This window comes from Plecotus auritus, assembly GCF_963455305.1.
Source record: "Plecotus auritus genome assembly, chromosome: 8".
NCBI lineage: Eukaryota > Metazoa > Chordata > Mammalia > Chiroptera > Vespertilionidae > Plecotus > Plecotus auritus.
In genome coordinates, this window is record NC_137782.1 from 12564070 (window position 1) to 12583354 (window position 19285).

The following is a 19285-nucleotide window of genomic DNA, read 5'->3' on the forward strand; positions in this document are numbered from 1 at the left end:
TTCCTGATCGATACTTTTTAATGGCCGTCTCTTCCAATTCTTAGTAACTGCCACTCGCCAGAAACTTTGTTCACACAAGTAGGCAATAAAAATTTTAAATCATTTTTTTTCAACAGACAGTTAAAAAATTTACAACAGTTGAAATTATATTTGGAGACTCTAACAGCTTTTCCTTTTCTCTCATTGACAATTAGATTGTCGGAATTTCTTATGATATTACACTTGGATTTCTAATTGAACTGAACTTTTGCATATCAAATGTGTCACTACAAGGATGCAACATGATCTGAGGGCTGCATGTGCAGTATTGGAGCAGTCACCCAGCAGTTGGCTACACATGGAAGAGAGAACCCCACACGAAAAGCAAGGGTTCTGGGATGCATTGTCCGTGCGCCCTCCAGGAACCCACCCAATGTCCCACACACACCTTGGGCTCCGCACCGTGCCCCTTGGGTGCCTGGATCACAAGTCCTCCATCGGCTCCCCAGACATCCTGCACACAGTGGGCGACCATTTGCAGAAGTAGATATGCACTCGGCATCCCTGGGGAGCCAGGGCAGGCACTGTGTGCACAGGTGTGTTTGCCACAGGTGAAGACCACAGGATGACCTTGGGACCTGTTCCCTTCAGGCTGTGCTGGGAGGAGCCCCCACCAGGACGCTTGCAGCCAATGCTGATAGCCCCGGGCGCTCTGAGGATCCCAGGAGCCTCCAGGGCTGAAAGCACCACCATCTATCGCTCTGCCTATTTATAAACCATTGGTGGCCAGCTACCTGGTGGGATGTTTTGCTCTCGATTATGCTCCCCTCTGTAATTGTTGACTGTGGAAAACAGTAATTTGAAATCATAACTTCAGTTTCTTCTCCCGGTGCTTTTTTTAATCTTACCTTTCTTTGCCATGTAGGCAGCCTTCAGGTACCCACACCTCCAGGGAGGGTGGATACAGTCAGGAACACAGCATCATTGCCCAGTTTAGGATCTCAGCACATGCTTTGGAGCATCCTTAGGAGAAATAAAGAAGTGAAAGTTAAGTGTTTTGTGAGAGAACATTTCATGGCACTTGTAAGGGGCTTGGAGGTCTCAGAGAATAGGTTTTAAACACAGAATAGAGGTAATATTCTATTAGGAAGAATGTAAGGTAAGAGCTATTATTTTAGCCCCTTGCGCACCCCTCTTCCCACCACCCCCCTCCCAGCCCAGGTTCAGATGTGATCAGCCAGCAGGGGAGAAAAGATCAAAGGAGATGGTACTGGGGTTTAAATTGGTCCCTGAGCCCAGCCAGAGTGGCTCAGTGGTTGAGTGTAGACCTATGAACCAAGAGGTCATGGTTCCATTCCTGGTCAGGGCACTTGCCCAGGTTGTGGGCTCATTCCCCAGTGTGGCACATGAACTTTTGCATATCAAATGTGTCAATACAAGGATTCTCTTTCATCATTGATGTTTCTATCTCTATCTCCCTCTCCCTTCCTCTCTGAAATCAATAAAAATATGTAGTTTTTTTAAATGGGTCCCTGGCACGCAGCCCACCAGCACTGCTCCTTGGCGCTGTGGAGGGAAGGGGGCTGCAGCATCACTGAACCCCTTTTAGAGATCTCAGATGCACATAGGTGGCTATGAGAGCAGAAGAGAGTGTTGCTTGCCTTGCCGTGTGGAGCCCAGGAGGCCAGGCGTCCCTCTCCAGCATGTCCCTCAGCAGCTGAGCAGAAGACCAGCAATGGCTGAGAGGGTCCAGATGATCAGATAAGTCTTGGGAGCCTGTGCATCCTGCTGTGCTGGAGGGAAAGCCACCAGAACCCCCAAGCTTCTCCAAAAGATGCAGATGTGGCCCAGAGGGCAGTTGGAAAGAGGCAAAGAGGCTTTGCAGTCGGGATAAGGAGAAAGCCAACACCGTTGACTGGGCAACTGGAAGCCACAGTGGGGACCAAGGTCATGTGCTATAGATGCGGCAAGGCCAGAGGCCAGCATCCCAGAACCCACAAGAGAGTCAGCCAGGGGCCCCTCCTCATGGCCCCCAGAAACCCAGATTATTCCAGGAAAAAGAGAGCAAAACAGAGGTTAAACCCCAAACCGACCCTGTTTACATGAGAAGAGGCTGGTCATCTTGAATTAGTAAGTGTGTTTCCCCTTTGGAGGAGATGAGGGATGGAGAACTCAGGTGAGTTCTGTTATAAAGAAACAGAGTTACAGTTTCACACATCGAAGATGATGACTGTATAAATAATTCATGCCTACTGCAGAATTTATAAATGAATTCATCACTATTCACTTTTGAGTATAACCAAGATGTATAACGGGCAAATCCTCCATTGATGAAACAAACCCTGACTGAATCTCAATGGGCGAAGGAGGCGAGTATTCACTTTAGAAAATGATTCTCCTCTTTACCAAAGATGCTACCGCTAACATCCTTTAATTGTCCAGACGTCTAACGCAGTTAAAGAATGTTCGACTGAGGAAAGCTCATGTTTCCAGGCGGCCATCCAGCACTGTGTTGAGGTCTGCGCTGCTTCGCTTTAATCCAAACCTCAGCTCAGCATGCTCACGCTAGAACTCTGACAAAGGCTAGAAAGACTGGCCTACACGAACAGATGGAGCCGAAGGCCATGTCCCCCGACCAGCTGTGGTGCCCTGAAGGCCCTCTCCTGTCTGGGCTTCTTCTAGAAGGAAAGGCCTTCAGAGACCCAGGTGGCTCTACGGTGTCTTCTAGCGCTAGCCCTGTGGCTGTGCATTTATGAAGGTGCTGAGTTACAGTCTGACCTGCTCCTGTCCTTATACATAAGAATATAGAACTTAGAAGCACGTCATGTGATATGAGCATGTCTGAGACTATGGTTACATGCTAAATAGCATCTAATCAGCTACATATTGAGTGTCCACTCTATACCAGCCCCCAGCGAGACTGTTAGGGTAACAAAGGGAGAGCCCCTTTCTTGCCTAGGAAGAGAGGGCCCCTGGGAGGAAGCAAGAAAACTAAAAAGACACCACAAAGTCCAGGGCCTGAGGGCCCCAGGAAGGCAGGGCTCCTTTGAGCTGCAGGGTCAGGAGGAGAAAGATGAGCTGGGTTTTGCAGCACAGGCAGGATTTCTAGAAAGCAGAGATGCAAGAGTGGGGAATGGTGCTTCTCAAACGCCGATGCACCTACGAGAACCACAGCTGTGCGAGGGATGCAGGGCACAGCCAGTGATGAGTGATGGGCGGTGACAGATGGGGAAGAGGGGATGGCGTGGGCGGTGGAGAAATGCCCATTCCCAAACATTTCCAAGGCTTTGGCTCTCTGCGTCCTCGCTCCCATCCAGCCACGGTGCTGTGAATATCTCCACGGAACAGCTGCAGGTGGCACCCCCCCGTCCTCCCCTACGAAGGAAGAAACTCAAGCCAAGGTCTTACCGTTCAGCAGAACTCTTCACTCCCTTGGAAAAGCAGGAAGTTTCTTAAAAAGCCTTTGAGGGGCTAAAAAATAAAAGTCAGGAATTAACATAAAACAGATGTACCAAAGCAGGAGCCATAGAGGGATAAGGAGAAATAAGGAAAGCCAACCCAAAGTTAACTTGGGCCACTGAGCTACATTTAGCTGTGAGCTTCCTAAAAGCCAAGAAGAAAAGGGCAAGTCATCCTATTTTAGTACAGCTAATAAAAGTAAACGTATCAACTGCTGTATTTAGAACAGACACACGCTTGCTAAATGTTTAGAAAGTATGGTAGAATTTTGAGGGTGTTGTGGAGGGTTTGCTAGAAACGCCCTTTGACTGCCTCAGTACATAGAATACATAGTGGAGAACTCATGTTTATCAGGCCCTCACTGCTGTCAGATACTTCACCAAGCACTGGATGGTATAAGGAGAGCTAAGACACAATCCTTTCCCACCGAAGGCTTTTAACCTGATTAAGGAGATGCAACATGTAGTCAAATAAGTATTCATTCAAAAGCAAATGTTTGTCTAAGGCCTTTCTTGTGCTGGTCACATAATAGACTGGTAATTCCCATTAGAGAGGCAGAATTTAAAAATTTCCCCAAGGTTAGGTTGAAAGAACAGTCCTAACAGAGCCTGGGGGTGTCTTTTATTTTTAAAAATCCAATCCCCAAAAAATGAGTCTGACCGCAGAAATCATTTCACTCTATCAAATCATCCTGCTGAAAAAACTTTCTAAACATGTCGACACTGAAAACCAAGGAAAATATTCTTAAGTGAGTAAACAACATAAATTGATAACAATGGGCACACGCACAGAAATCCGCAACTCGGTTGAGAGCTCATTCTCGTGCCAAGACAGAATAATAACTAGGTTAGAAACATGCTGCTTAGCTGTAAGCAACAGAAACCCTGACCACACAGTGCTTCTCAAATTTCCTGTGCGGGTAACTCACCTGGGGAATCAATGCTGGAATGCAGGTTGTTGTACGGTAGGTCTGGGACTGGACCATAGCTCCTCATTTCTACCAGGCTCCCTGGCTTCCAGGCAGTATCTTGAGTCTCGAGGGACTAGACAGGTCATGGAAAAGGCCTTTATTTGTCTAATTGATACGCTCTCCAGAGACAAGCCTTCCAGGTAAGGGTAGCCTGGGCTTGGAGGGAGACCGGTGACACCAGTCCTGGACCCAGGCCATTTGCAAGCATGCATGCATGTGAGTGTATGTTTGGAAAGAATGATGCATTTGGTTGAGTAAATTGAGGCCTACATGTCACCCTGAAACTTAAAATGCAAGTCACCGCCTAGGCAAGCCCAGGGTGCAGCATTAAGAGAAGCTCTTTGTCACTGTTGAAGGACAGTCACAAGCAGCAAACAGCAGGCGCTGATGGAGTACAAATCATGACAGACAGATTTAATTGCTTTTTCTCTAATCTATACAAATGCCAGATGAGGAGAGAAAAGGAAAGCAGTGAATATAATAGCTCTCGATTTCAGGAAAGTGCTTGGGAATACTGACTTGGGTGAGGTTCTGAGTAAAAAATAAATAATAATGATTCCAGTGAACCTGCTGGCGGGGTGTCCTGGTGCTGGGAAGGGAGGAGCCTGACCCTCAGAGGGCACAGAAAAGGGGGTACTAGAGACTGACAGCAGAACCCCCTGTGCCCACATTGCCCAGAGCCTACATCTCACCCGGGACCTGAGTCAAAGTCTGACCAATCCGAGACTGTGGCCCTGGGAGCAGCCAACGGGCAAGGCCAGAGCTTGGCGGAAATGCAGGCTCTCCAGCCCCACCCAGCAGCCCAGGGGAGTCCGCTACCCACGGACATCCAGAGATACTGCTCTAACCTGCGAAGTTGGGGGGCACTCCCCCACCTTCACCCTGCTCCCCAGCCATGCCCCCCCGCCAAACACTCTGCTCCGAAATTCACCTTCTGCTCCCACAGCAAACGGCTACCTCGCTGCCCTGATGACAACTGTTCCAGAGAGTCTCAGCCAAGCTAAGTGCAAACGCTACTGGTGGGATTTCAGAGCACGTAACATGGCGTGGGGGGAGGGGGGATCATGGCCATGGGCCAGGGATCCCTCCAAGAAATAAGGAGAGAGCGTTGAATTGAATGCCCCTGCCCCCCCCCCCCCCCCCCCGCCCATGCTCAGTACTAGGATGCACTTTGTCTGGTTTATTTCACACAGTCCTGAAGCTGTCCTTATCCCCTTTTAGGGTGAGAAGTCCGACATTCAGAGAGGTGCACTGGCCAGAGGTAACCAGCCTGGTGCTGCTGGCTGCTGGCTTCCTACATCTGGGACCCCCCGCCCCCCAGCACCCTGCCACTCACCCCAATCGCTCTGCCTACCTGTGTGGATCCCCTTGCCCAGCCTTGATCACACCCACACTTAAACAACTGTGACTGTCGCTGAGGGCGACCGTGATTGGCGGAGAGGGGCTCTCAGAACCTCTTCTGCTCCGACTTCCTTTCTCGCTCACGGGACTGAGGAACAGGAGCTGAAAGACAGACAAGCAAGGAAGCATAGGAACTGTCTGGGCACTGGATACATGGCGTAGACTTGCTTGTTTCCAAAAACACGTGAAGAAACTTACAGCGTAGAAACTGTATGGATCAGTCCCTTTACAATAATGACTAGTGAGTGCCACGTGATAAGGGGAAAGGGAGACTTGGCAGAGACCCGGCAAAAAGACAGCTGCTGCCGTCAAGCATGTAACTGAGCTGTAGAGTCTCAGAGAGTTGAGGCAAAGAGGTACAATGGCATTTTCCAACGAAAGTGAATGTTGTCAGAAGAGACCCACTTTTTAAAAATACATTTTTTTTATTGATTTCAGAGAGGAAGGGAGAGGGAGAGGGCTATAGAAACAATGATGAGAGAGAATCATTGATGAGAATCATTGATTGGCTGCCTTCTGCAGGCCTCACACTGGGGATCGAGCCCACAAGCTAGGTATGTGCCCGGACTAGGAATCGAACTGTGACCTTCTGGTTCATCGTTGGACACTCAGCCATGGAGCCATGCCACCAGCTGGGCAGAGAGACCCACTTTTTTCCTGAGCCCTTAAAGGAAAACATCTTATGAAACTGACAGAGGCCCCTGCCTGGAAAGGGGTGAAAAAATTATCTGTGACCTGGAGAAGCCAGCTGTTTGGGTAAGGTGCCCCCAAATGAGATTCAACTTGGAAAGGCATATACGCATTAACACAGGAAGGAAAAAATAATCATAAAGACAGAGATGGATTCAGTAAGTGCGGGGGGAGCCTCGAAAGGGGGCCCCCACGGAGAGAGACGCAGCTCCAGAGCAGAGCACAAATTAGATGGGTTTGCAATGGGATGTGGCAGAGGAATAAGTAAAGAGGGCGAGATAAGCTGGGCATGCGTGTGCAGGGTCCGGACACGAAGCCGGGAGGCAATGGTCTCTCTGGTGTGGAGCTGGAGCCTGGGAGATTGCAGCCAGCTGCGGGCATCTCATTACCCGACAGAGGGGGGCCAAGTGGAGAGAGTTCAGGGAAGGGCACCCGGCATGATGAGGCAGCAGGAGAGATTAATTTACCAGGAAAGATTAAAAACTAAACGAGGGGAGCTGGGCTCTGGGAAGGCTGGCTCCAGGGCGTGGAGGGAATGTGCGAGGCACTCGGGCAGACAGGCAGAGAGGAGGAGGAGGCCTGGCCTGGACCATGAGTGATGAATGGGCCACAGGTGGGATGAGCTGAGGCAGTGATGGCAGAGACCCTAGAGGCTGCAGACCTTCCTAAATGCTTGGCAAGGGCAGCCGGGCAGGAAGGTAGGGACTAGTGTGAGTACAGATCATGTGGGTTCCTGCTGGCCGGTGGTGGTTATTACTGAGGCAGGCAATGGCAGGCAGGTTTCGGGAGAAGCATGAGTTCTGTTTGGACGAGTTGGTCTTGATAGGCTTGGAGTACATCCTATAGGCAAGTGGGCAACAGGTTGGTACTTAGTCTGTACTTAGAGATTCGGGAATTAGCAATATATCTGTGATAACTGAAGCCATGGTGTGAAGGGGATACCCAAAGGTTTGTGGGAACTGGAGAGGAGAGCGCCAAAAACAATCGTGGGAAATGCCAACAGCTGGGGGTGAGTGGGGGAAGGGAGGTGCTGAGGAAGGTGAGAAGGAGCAAGCCTGAGAGGTCACTGGAAAACAGAGACGATGGAATCACACATCACGAGAGGAACAGTTTCAAGAAGGAAGGACTAATGAACGGTGTGAGGTAGCATCAAAATTCAAGCCAGTAAGGAGCAAAATATCCACTCGATTCAACACTGTGGAGGTCATGGTGACCGGCAAGAAGAGGCTCGATGGATAAAGTGGGGCAGGAGCCAGACTGCAAGACAGTGAGAGGCATGTGGGAGGCGATGGCCAAGAGTGCAGCAAGGGCTTAGAATGCTTGGCCGAGAAGGGCGAGAGTGGGTTAGGACGGCTCTTACACGGTGTCTGTGATTGAGGGAGGGCTTGGTTTTCTTTGGTTGGTTCTTAATCAGAATGATCTGAACACGTTTTCAGATTACGGGGGTGAAGAGGTAGAAGATTTTAAGGGAATAAGAGAGAGTGAGCTGGACAGAGATCATGGTCTGGGAATGAGCTATTGGCACCTAAGATTTCAGAGTGGGATCTGTTCTGGGTCATTTCAAGCCACCAAATACACCTCTGCTCATGTGGCTTAAAACCCTTTGGGACCTTCCCACTTCTTTTAGGGTAAGAAACAACATCCTCCCCAGGTGGCCCATAGGCTCAGCAGAGCCTGGCTGCCCCCAGCCTCCTCTTGTAACACATTCCTCCTCCCCACTCCCTCTAAACCCCACTCCCTCTAAACCCCATCCCCTCTGGCTTTCTTGTACACGCAGGGCACTTGCACATGCCTGGTACACTCCCCAACTCATCCTTTCTTTCATAACTCCTACTCATTTTTCAGATCTCAGCTTCTTTCAGGAAACCTTCCCTGTATTCTGACTTGGACAGCTTCCTTCGTTATTGTTTATTTAGAACCATATTTCTCTTTTCCAGAGTATGTATTTATGCATTCTTTATTATGAGTACCCAATTCTACAAGAGTAGGGACTATCTTTGTTTTTAATCACTATGTTAACTCTAGCACCTAACACAGGGCTAGCATTGAGTAGGCCATCAATGCATAGATTCTGAATGAATGAATGAATGAATGAATGAATGAATGAATGGCAAATGTTTGTGAGGGAAGGAAAGCACACAGCCTCTCTCGTTATGGTAAGACAGGACAAGCCTAGGGATCTGGAAATGGCAAGTATTTTGAGTAATTGAGCTCCAGGTCCCCGCCCTGAGTCGACATGGCAGAGCTACCCATGGCCCCAGACTACACACAGGAAGAGGGGGCACTCTGCTGAGAGCAATTCAGGCTGGCACCAGCAGCCAACTTCGTTTAAAGAGGCATAACACTTTAATTATCGTGGCACTCCAAAGGGCTCATACAGCTGAAAACTAATTGCTGGTAAAGGCTGCCTGGGTGAAGTCGGTGTGTGCTCCAGAAAGGGGGAAGGAGACAATGAGACTTGGAATTAGTATGCCAGAAACATCCAAAACGCATTCATTGTGTTAATAGAAATACCTAAGAATATTAGATATTTGGGGGCTTATTATTCATATTAGTTATAATATGGAAATCAAATTTTATTTCTAAATTGCAATCAAATGGTATTTTCTATTAAAACTTTAATAGCAAGCTAGATTAAGCAATGCTACGGTTACATATTAGTAATTCAGTTTGGTTATAATTTATATATTTTTTATTTTTTTAATGAATCATTATGGGATGAAATAAAGCAAGATATTTTCCAAAATGAACTGAGAAGACTTTTCTTTGGTGAAACAGAGAAACTGCTTAACAGTTCAAATTAATAATATAGTCTTAGTGAAATAAGCAAAGATAAGCACTAATAGTGAAGCTTCACGCTCATGAAAATAACTCACCTTCTTCTTCTATTGTATTGTCCTGAAGAACCAATGGCCAGAGGTCCTACGAGGTCAACTAGTCAGATACCCTGTGTTGAGACAAAATTACATGGACTCCCTCTCTGAAGGCTGACACCACACTAAGAACCAGCCTTGACTTACTTCTTTGTCCAAAGTGCAGTGGCCTTCCCTTAAATGTATTTGGATTTCCCACTGCCTGTTGCACGTAGTAGGTGCTCAATAAGAGTTTGATACGTTCATTTAATAGATCAATCAATCATATGTTGATTTCTCAAAGATACCTATTCATATTATATAAACACGCCCCTCAAAATAATGCTTGGTGTTTATAAATAAACACCTATTTTCCTAACAGGATAGCAGTCACTTCCCTGGCCCGTCTAAAAATGATAATAAATAGCATTTATGGAATGGTTATCATAGGCCAGGCACTGTGCCAAGCTCTTTGCGTATCTTATCACATTTATTATCCACAACAGTCATAGAAGTGGGGGCTATGACTGACAGGGACAGTGAGGCACTGACAGGGAAGTAACTTGCCCAAGATGACAGATTTCGCAGTGGTACTCTAACCACTGGGATACACTTCCTCTCACACATAAGAAAGTTCAGTAGCCCTTGCCTTTCCCTCTAGAGCTTTCTCCAAGGCTCTCCCAGACACTCAGGGTATGGGGAGTGGTGGGTTTGCTTCAGGTTCCACTTGCGCACCCTCCTCCGCATCCTCAGAAGCTGTAGAAGAGAAAGTTCAACTAGCACGGGAATTCCCAACCTACCCCTATACACAGAGTTTCCTCAGGCCACCAGGGCCCAGGGGTACAAATAGGGTCCCAATTAGAGTACCCAGGTGTCACCCAGGACTTCCACACCCTGTAGGGGTTCAGGAATAACTGGCCCAGACTTGCCCAAACCCAACGTCCAAAGCCGGTCCCTGATATTTCTCATGCCCTCTTGCTCCTCTCTGCCTCCAGTGTCCGGGTCCACCCACGTTACCTGTGCCAGGTTGAATAGTAAATAGTGTCGCTACCGCCTCGAATTCATGTCCACCCAGGGATGTCAGAATGTCACCTTATTTGGAAATAGTGTCTTTGCAGATATAATCAAGTCAAGATGAGATCACCCTGAATTAGGGTGGGCCCTAAAGCAAGTGATTGGTATCCCAATAGGAGACAGAGATTTGGGGACACACAGGGAAGATGGCCAAGACTGAGGCAGAGATGGGTGTGATGCAGCTACAAGCCAAGGAATGCCAAGGATTGCCAGGAGCCACCAGAAGCTGGACAAGGCAAGGAAGGACACTTTTCTAGAGCCTCAGAGGGAGCATATGCGGCCCTGGATTTGGGTCCTCTGGCTTCCAGAACGGTGAGGCAATAAATGCCTATTGTCTTAAGCTTCCCAGTGTGTGGTACTTCGTTACAACAGCCCTAGGAAGCCAATCCACGCTTTTCTCACATCCTCAGTCCAGGGGCAGCCACCTGCTGCCCCAAGCACCACACAGCCCCATTAAGCCATGTCCAGGTGAGACCCTGAGCCCAATCCAGGCCCCAAACTTTTCATTTCAGTCTGCAAAGAGGTAGGTAAGTCCAGAAATGGAGAGGAAGCATTTAGAAACGTACAGCAGTTTGACCGAGTAATATTATGTGTGTGGACTTCAGTAATAAAAATTTGGAATTTGTATGTCATACATCTGTTTTTTATTTCATTTTACTAGTGATTCATTTTTATGGCTTTTTTTGCAAAAATACCCATCCATGACATGTCGAAAATTAAAGAAAAAAAAACCCGATCCTTCAGTAACCAGAGTTTGAGAAACCTTGTAGGGCACTAAGGGCCTGTCCTGAAACACGGCCCACTCTCCTTGGAAGGCAGGCAGCGTCACAGAGAACACTATATGGGATTTTTTATACCTTTTCTAACAAGCCGGCCACTTTTCTGACATTGATCCAGTCCTCTCCTCTGGCAACTGCTTCCATCTCAGATTGTTGGCCAGGACTCCCAGGGGCATCTCGAGCTCTCCTCAAGGCTGGTGCGCTCTCCCAGGCTGGCACCCGCTCATTTCCCGAGAACCCCTCACCCATGCTCACTTTCTCCAGCCCTGAAGCAGCAGGTACTGCCTGGGGCTGCGTCTGACAAAAACGTTGGTTGCCAGGACTTACAGCTTTTGCTCATTCTTTACTTCCCTGCAGCGTGGGCCCCTCCAGGAATCAGGCTGGGTCCTGGGGCCTGGTGGGGCACAGCCTGAAAACTAGGCATTGCACCCCCATACACACGCTCTCTCAGAAGGGCTGCATCCCCAGCCAGTGCCTGCGTGGCCCCCGTGCATGGAGCTGTGATTTTCAACCTTTTTCATCTCATGGCACATAAACTAATTACTAAAATTCTCTGGCACAATCTGACAAAAAAAATAGGTATAATTTTTATTCATTCACACCAGATGACTGTTGTGGTGTTGGCTGCTGACCTTCTTTTATTGGGCAATCTAAGGGAAAAGAGGTCCGTGCCCCTGACGAAACAGTCAGATATCACATGTTTTAAAAATTCTCGCAGCACACCAGTTGAAAATCGCTGGCGTAGAATAGGCAGGCCCCCTCCTCTCACCCCAAGCATGCGCCAACATGCCTCAGCTCGCATTGCATACCTGGCTGAGGCCAGGCTGGGCCCCTGCCCGCATGAACACTAAGCCATAGTAACAACCATCTTAATGGCTGGTGCACATGTAGCACATTCCAGGTGGCAGCCACTACCCAGTGTCATGCCATTTTAACGCATTGCCTCCTCACAACATCCCTGTGTGGACGATGCTCCTGTTACAGCACTGAACAGATGAGAACGCTGAGGCATGAAGTGCTTGAGTAACTTGCCCCAGGTTAGCATCAAGCAAGTGGCAAAACTGTGATTCAAACGTGGGTCCTCAGCCTCCAGAGCCCACACAGTGGTCCTGCTACTCAGCTCTCGTCCTACATTGTTATCAGACACCAGCTCCCTTCTAATGGAGCACATCCTCCATGGCTTTGTAGAGGCCACCCCCTGGCCCAGCACCAAAGGCACCAGCCCCCTCTGTATCCTTCCATGTCTTCCTGGAAAGCGTTCCATGTCTTCCTGGAAAGCGTTCCATGTCTTGCAAAAGTCCAGTAGTCTACAAGGGATTTCTGGGAGGCACTTGTTTGTGTCTGCATTTCTGGGCTCCTGCCCAGCTGCCTCTCCCAGCCCATGGCCCCTCCCTTTGGTCCTATTGGCCAGCCCCCTGTCCTCGCAGGGCAGCAAGGAGCACCTCCCAGGCAGGCAGGTGATGTCGGAGTATCAGGGTTGTCAAGGAGAAGAACGACCCCCCTCCCCTGGCTGATGCCTTAAGTGTCCTCTTTAGGCTGTTTGCTCGGCTGCTTGAGAAAGGGGATGGTGATAATCAAAATCATGCATCTTCACTGGGAAAAATGTCAAACCACACCAAAGCATAGGGAGGAAATAATTACAGTTCCTTCCCCTTCCTCCCTCCTTCACCTTGCCCAGAAGTAAACAGATGACCCGGTTCACTCTCAGAGTTGTCCATTACAGAAATGGCTGTCTGTAGAGGTGCAAATACCCCCAAGAGGAGAAACCCCTTACATTGCCTTGGCTCCCGCAGCCCTCTCCGCTCCCACCCACCCTCACACCCCTGCTGCACTTCCCGAGGCGAGGACTTGAAGGGAGGAGGGAAGAGGATCTATGGGCCATGAACCCGGTTGGGGACAAGGGAGTCTTGGATAGGGCAGTGATAGAGCAGGGAGGCAGGAGCCCCACAGAGGAAATGTGCAAACTTCATACTTGAGCTAAGGTCTTGGCCTAGAAGCCAAGAGAGAGGAATGACCTGCTGGAGATGCAGATGTGGTCAGTGCTGGGAGGAAATTCAGGGGTGAATCTGGCAGAGAAATACACGTGGAGCAGCCAGCAGCCCCAACACCCAGCTTTCTCCACGTCTCCTCTTTCCTTGAGTACCCAGGACAGGTAATGACATACTTATGACATACTTGTCTTTTCTCTCTCTCTCTCCTCATACTTAGTGACTTCCCAGTCTTAAAGACAGCCTGTGATTCACCCTACAACCAGTCTGTCTTTGGAGCCGGCTGCCTTTGCTGTTTCACGGGTTAACACTCCTGGCTCAGGCAGCACAACGGAGCAGTGCAAACAATGCCTGGCTAATTCCCTCACTATTAGCCCACGGAGAGAATAACCACATATAATAATCCCCTCCCCTTCTTCTCCCCTAAACCACAAAAAACCAACCTTGTCATTTCCCCTTCCCCTGGGGTGCACTGCGCTTCCCCTCAGAATCGGGAGTAAATTATCTCCAAAGAAGGGTTCATTAAGAATAAATAATAATTTGCACTTCTAATGCACCTTTTGTCTAAGTATCTCAAAGCGCTTTACTTAATTAATTAATTAAGAGAATTAATTAATTCGGAAAGCACTCCTGGAGGGAGGGAAGGCATACCTAATGACACCTGTTTTCCAGATGAGTACACTGAGGCCCATAGGAAAGGGCTCAAGGTCACAACAGAAAAAGTGGCGAAATGGATTTGGCGGTGTGTGTGGGGGGGGTGGAGGGTAAAGACTAGCTTTGCTCCAACATGGTAAGATTTTGTTGGGCAAGCCAGGGAAGTCCCGGCGGGGGGTGGAGGGGAGGAGGAAATTGGTGAGGAAAAGGTTGCTATGGCCACCTTTAGAAGTCAGGGAAGATGAGGCCAAGACGTGGAACTCCACAGAGGCTATGGGTCCAAGTACACTAGGTGCCAGGACCGAGGGGTCAGGTACCCTCGATCCAGAACCCAGGCTGAGTGGGCTCCCGACAGAGGGTCCGAGCCCCTCACAGGCACGAGAGTCAGCTGGGTTTGAGTGACAGGCACATGGCTCCCCTGGCAAGGTGGCAGTTGGCCTACAATTAAATGCTTCTGAGCACCAGCACCTCCCCGGGTGCTCTCCACTGAGACTAGAGCTAATCAGAGTTCGGGCTTTTTGTCTGCGGGTGGGGCAAGCAGGCTCCGCTGCTCAGCCCGATGAGGGAGAGACAGTCAGCGCTCTTAGAACACTCTCTCCCAAGCCTAACCCCTGGGGTGCCCCTCAACCTCCCATCAGCATCCTGGTCACTCCAGACACTGCTCTGGGACTCAAGTCCCAACAGGAGGCAGAGATGCAGGCACTTCCCAGCTGTCCCCCACCCCCTTCTGCTCCCTCGTGCCGGTCCATCCAGCTCTCGCCCCCACCTGTTCCCAGCAAAGCTAACTAGGCCACATGTGCACGCACACCCCCACGCACGCATGCACACAGACCCCGTGAACATGCACGGCTCCACAAATTAACAACCCAAGCTTGTCTTTTTCATTGTGTTTTTATTATGATGCTCCTCGATGATGTTTTTAAATGAATTTTGAATAGTTCCCGTAATTTGGTTTGTTCTACATCGCAATGCAAGTGCCGGGGCCCCGCAGGAATTGCTGCGAAGAATACAATATTATGTGAGCATGGCTTCTGCTTGCCTTTCTGCTTCCTCATAATTAAGCTTTATTGAGTTGTAAAATGAATAACAATTTTTAAAAAAAACCTGTTTATTGATCCAGGTGCGACATGCAGGCATATAAGAAAACTTTCTCCAATTCCTGACCTCACCAAGTGGCTCCAGACTCCGGTCTGCTCCCCGGGCCTGTTATGAGCAGAGGATCCCCTTCAGCCGCAGGCGGAGCTTTCTCTGACACTGGGAAGCACACTATTGGTGTCTGCATTGGGAATGGGAACCTAACGAGGGCTTGTTAATGGCAGAAGTCAACCGAGATTCTAGTGACTCCTGACTTACCTTGACCTTAATGCCTACAGTCTTATCACTTGGGAAGTCTATCTTTGGTGAAGACACTGTGCCCTTTGAAAAACAAACTCAAAAGGGATCATAGACTTGAATGTAGAGCCCAACACTATAAAACTCCTAGAAGATAGCATAGGAGAAAATGATGGCCTTGGGTGTGGCAGTGACTTTTCAGATACAACACCAAAGGACCCATCCATGGGGGAGGAGGGGAACAATTGATAAGCTGGACTCCATTAAAATGAAAAACCTTTGCTCCATGAAAGACAATAGCAAGAGAATGAGAAGACCAACCACAAACTGGGAGAAAACATTTGATAAATGACTCTTGTCCAAAATATACAAAGAACTCTTAAAATTCAACAATAAGAAAACAAGCAACCTGATTTTAAAATGGGCCAAAGATTTTTTTAAAATATATTTTATTGATATTTTACAGAGAGGAAGGGAGAGGGATAGAGAGTTAGAAACATCGATGAGAGAGAAACATTGATCAGCTGCCTCCTGCCACCCCCTACTGGGGATGTGCCCGCACCAAGGTACATGCCCTTGACCAGAATTGAACCTGGGACCCTTCAGTCCTCAGGCTGATGCTCTAGCCCCTGAGCCAAACCAGTTAGGGCTGGGCCAAAGATTTTAACAGACACCTCGCCAAAGAAGATATACAGATGGCAAAAATGCATATTAAAAGATGCTCAACATCAGATGCCATCAGGGAAATGAAAATTAAAACAACAATAAGATACCACTGCACACTGATTAGAATGTCCAAATTGAGAACACTGACAACACCAAATGCTGGCAAGGATGAAGAACAAAAGGAACTCACACTCATTACTGATGGGAATGCCAAATGGTACGTGCACTTTGGAAGGCAGTGTGGCAGTTTCTTACAAAGCCAAATACACTCATACCTATGATCCAGCAATCAAATTCCTTGGTATTTACCCAAAGGAGTTGAAAACTTACATCTACATAAAAACTAGTGCATGGGTGTTTATAGCAGCTTATTCATAATTGTCAAAACTTGGAAGCAATCCAGACATCTTTAGTAGGTGAATGGATAAACTGTGGTACATCCAGACTAATGGAATTCAACACTAAAAAGAAATAAGCTAACAAACTATGAGAAGACATGGCGGAAACAAATGTATATTGCTAAGTGAAAGAAGCCAAGCTGAAAAGGTTACACACTGTATGCTTGCAACTATATGACATCTGGAAAAGACAAAATTATGGCAACAGTCAAAAGATCAGTGGTTTCCAGGGATTGGAGGTGCAACAGAGAGGATCTTTAGGGGAGTGAAAATACTCTCTATGACACTCTAATGATAGATACATGTCCTTATACATTTGTTCAAATCCATGGAATGTACAACACCAAGAATAAACACTAAGATAAACTATGGAGTTTGGGTGATTATGATGTATCAATTAAGTTAATCAGTTGTAACAAATGTACCACTCTATTAGAGATGTTCATAATAGGGGAGGCTGTGTGTGTGGAGGCAGGGGGACTTATGGGAAATCTCTGTATCTTCCACTCAGTTTTGCTGAAAACCTAAAACTGCTTTAAAAATAGTCTTTAAGCCTGGCTGGTGTGGCTCAGCTGGTTGAGCACCAAGAGGTTGCCAGTTTAATTCCAGGTCAGGGCACATGCTTGGGTTGCGGGCTCAATCCCCAGTAGAGAGTGTGCAGGAGGCAATCGATCGATCTTCCTCTCTCACGATGTTTCTATCTCTCCCTACCTCTCTTTTCCTCTCTCTAAAATTAATAAAATCACTTTTTTAAAAAAAGCATTTTAAAAAGAAAAAACTAAATTGCTGCAAGCAGCCACCTATAATGCCAATAGTAACTATGGGGGAAAAGATATTAAAGAGAGAGGGGAATGGTGGTGTGTATCCATAAGATCAGGGTGCACATTTCTATACACACATGTATACTTTCACTCCTCGCATTCCACATGGCATGTCACAAAGTGACTCACACATGGGAGTCTTAAAGATGTTGGAAGACTAGTGTCTGTCTCATGGTTTCTATGATTTTAGGGTGTGTATGCTTATGTGTATGTTGTATATGTATGTGAGCATATGTGTACACAATTTATGTACACTTAAAGTTTATAGACATGCAAATGTATTGATCCAGTTAACTGCATTTGCAAGCTGTATGCATGTATTAATGCATTATGTTGTGCATAAATATATACATGCATGTTTATATGTGTGCATGTCTGTGTGTGTGTGTGTGTGTGTGTGTGTGTGTGTGTGTGTGTGTGAGTAATGCCATCATGGCTAGCAGTGAGGAGAGGACTGGCAGCTGGGTGAACCTCCGAATGACTAGCAGGGCATGAGGACTGCGTGGCCAGGCAGGTTCACCGCTGGAAAGTGGGGCCTGCAGCCATCAGAGCCCTGAATTAAATGTCCCAAGGGCACTCCCACAGGGAGCAGGCTGACGTCAAGGCCATAGGGGCCCTTGACCCTGGAGGGCAGGGCAGCTGGTCTCCCCCGGGAGGAAAAGAGCTGAACAGCATTAGGCACAGGCTGACCCGGGGCTGGGCAGGAGGAAAGTCAAGACACGAATAAGCTTGAGGGTGTGAAGCCTTGGGAGGCCCTTCCCTCCTCACTCTCCAGATTTGGCCCCTGGGAGCTGGCAGGAGGCAGACACATGGATTTACGGGAGATCTGTCTGAGCGGAATGCCCTGGGTGGTGTTTCTGAAGCCAGCACTGGGACATTCAGCTCATTCTGGCCACGAGAAAACTGAGGCCGGCCAGGAATCAGGTTAGCCCAGTACGGAGTCTGCACTAACTGATTGTTAGTGAGTCAGGGAGTGAAGAAATGAATGACAAGATGAGTGAAAGGAAAGAGGAAGCGGAAAGGGTTGTATGGATAACAGGGACCATCTTGAACTCTTGGCTGTCTATTCCTTATTCCAAAGAAGGGAAACAAGAGCAGCGAGCAGAGGTTAATTCATAAGAAATGAAGAATTAGATCTTTCTATTTTCTGAGGGTGGAGAGGAGGAGGTCGTGAAAGGGAGTATGCATGAAGTATTGTGTTTTCATAGGTGATCATTTTGGAGGGTGTTTGTGCGTATGAAGGGGACTTTATGTGGACGTGTTTTGGGGTATATGAATCAGACCCTGATAAAGAGGGAGAAAAAGCATTTGCTGAAGTCAAAGCTCTCCTGAGATAATACGGGAGATTTAACACAACCACAGTCACCACTGATTTATTTTATAAACGTAGTCACTACGGAGCTGGGCACTATGGAGAATGCCCAATGGGTCAGACCCACGTCATCCCCTGAAGGAACCCACAGAGATAAGGCGTGTTTACAACATCAGAACCAAAGGAGAGATTGCAGAGAGCCGAGAGGGATATACAAGTGAGATGCAAGAGGAGTTAGAAGCCAAGAGGCAATATTCTGTGTGTATGTGCTTATGCGTGTGTGTGTGTGTGTGTGTGTGTGTGTGTGTGTGTGTGAATGTGTGCACGTATGAGAGTCTGGGTGGAGAGCTTCTGTAGTTGAGCATTGGGATTTTGACTCATACATACAGCTGGGTTTGGTGTATATTATACCGGGACCGTTGCAGCTATGATTTCCTGTCCCCTCCATCACTCTGGAGCATATTATTAGAAGGTCATAGGTGAAGTGACCATGTAACTTATTGTTCAAATAGAAACACTTGAAAGTGAAAGAGGGCACTGCTCATAATTATATGCCAGGCAACTGGCATAGCCTGGAGCTGCCCTGTGCATGCCAGGGCTTGAGGTTGCCCTGGTTACAGAGGTTTGCAACGGGCTGTCCTTGAAGCCCAGCAGCCAAAGTGCGGGCTGACCCACGGGCAGGGGCAAGCGCTCGGGGAGGGCAAAGTGGGAGAAAAGGCTCCTGGGGCCCCAAATGTCCTGCTTCCCCACAGCTGGGCTCGGCATTCAGGGCCCAGCAAGCCTGCTGCTCAGCCTGGGATCTTAGCACTTACTCCATCCACTTTAGCACCACCATTTTGCCTCCCCTTACTGCGCCCCCACCCCCCATGCCAGCCCAGGCAGGCTGCTCTAATGGATTACTTGCATTATC